We start from the raw sequence: 1,964 nt of genomic DNA on the forward strand, positions 1-1,964 counted from the left end.
CTCTCTCTCGCACACATACAGAGACTTTATATGTCCATCATTTACCTAGAGCTGTCTTTCCTCCCTCCAAATTACAATAAAAAAAAACCCTGCAAAACTTTCAAGAAATATGTTCAGGTGGGTTGCCAACTCTGGTTTGGGAAATCCTTGGAGATTTAGAATTGGAGTCTGGGGAGGGCAGAGTTTGGGGAGGTGAGGTAGCTAAGTGGGGATGTGAGAGTTCACCCTCCCAAACAGGCCCAAACTGGAGAATGGCAACCCATGTTAGTCTATAGTAGTTGAGAACAAATTGAGTCCAGTAGCCCCTTAAAGATGAACAAAATTTCCCAGAGTATAAACTTCTGTGAATCAGTGCTCACTTCAGATGCTGGATTAGGGAAACAGGTGTGTTGGTGACATCACAGATGCTATCCAGTGGGACCCTGCACAACCAGCTTCCCCACAGTTGCAACTTGGGCTAAGCTGAAACCTTTCAGAACTCTTCTTTTCAGAGCCAAAAAGGGTATTATATGCCTATTCAATGCATCTGAACCTGAGTCCTCCAGATGTTAATCCGACACTCTAACCACTACACCAAGCTGGCACATTGCTCAACAAGTTGTGATCAAGAAGTTGCCTTTTCCTATTGCATGCACACTCATTGGGGTTGAAATAGCACTCATAAAGGGCAGTAAGTGCCAGCGAAATGCATTTCACACAACTGACGTGAAATAACCAGCTATTTTTTTTTGGGGGGGGGTGAGTATTTGTGTGTGTGTGTGTGTGCAAGTGCGCCTGGAAGTCATGGTTGACTTCTGGAGACCCCCAGTGGGGCTTGGAAGTTTCAGGGAGGTGGCTGGATATTGCCTGCCTCCGCATCCGAGCCCTGGTATTCCTTGGAGGTCTCCCATCCAAATACTTGCCAGGATGGGCCCTGCTTAGCTTCTGAGATCTGACAAGATCAGGCTTGCCTGGGCCAGCTATTATTGAGAGAAGAGAGGCAAGCCGTGGGCTGGCTGACTCCATGCGGGCTCTCTTAGAAAGCAGAAGACAGCTGGCAGAGCCATAACCATCCAGTGTTTTGCACGGAGTGTCACATGTATGACTATCTGCCCACTGGACAGAAGTCTTTGGTGTGTGCTTGGTGCAAGGAGCTCCTGGTTCTCAGGGAACGTGTTTGCTCCCTTGAGGCCAAGGTGGCTGACCTGGAGAATCAGAGACAGTCAGTTAGGCGCACAGAAAAGACTCTCGTCTCCTTGTTAGATATGTCCGACTCTGGATCTGGCAGCCCCGCCGCTGTCAGGGAGCATGAGGGTCAAGGAGAAACAGGGCATCGTGCTGAGGGTAAGGGGAATGTGCCCTCAGCAGGGACCTCTTCCCCAGCTGGTGAGCGGGTATCCTTTCGCACCAAGGAACCATTCCTGGGCAGGGTGGGAGGGGGGCTCTTGGTAGTTGGTGATTCAATCCTTAGGGAGGTAGGCAGCTGGGTGGCGAACCCGCGTACTGACCGTATGGTCACTTGCCTGCCTGGTGCAAAGGTAGCGGACATTACGCGTGTTTTAGATAGGCTGGTAGATAGTGCTGGGGAGGAGCCAGTGGTCGTGGTGCATGTCAGCACCACCAACGATGTGGGGAAATGCAGTCGTGAGGTCCTGGAGGAGAAATTTAGGCTGCTGGGCAGGAAACTTAGGTCCAGGACCTCCAAGGTAGCTTTCTCAGAAGTGCTACTTGTTCCACGTGCAGGGCTGGAGAGACAGGCACAGATCAGGAGTCTCAATGCATGAATGAGACAATGGTGTAGGGGGGAAGGTTTCAAGTTTGTTAGGCACTGGCAGGGGTCATTTCGTAGAAAAAGAGCTGCAGGAGCTCATTAGCATAACTTATTAGCATATGCCACACCCCCTGACATCACTGGAAGTGTGCACCAGCCCCTCTGACAGGCAGAAGCACCTGGGATCCATTCTTTCCCCCCTCTCCCTTCCCTT

Source organism: Gekko japonicus, unplaced genomic scaffold (assembly GCF_001447785.1).
Source record: "Gekko japonicus isolate JY-2015 unplaced genomic scaffold, Gekko_japonicus_V1.1 scaffold87, whole genome shotgun sequence".
Lineage (NCBI taxonomy): Eukaryota > Metazoa > Chordata > Lepidosauria > Squamata > Gekkonidae > Gekko > Gekko japonicus.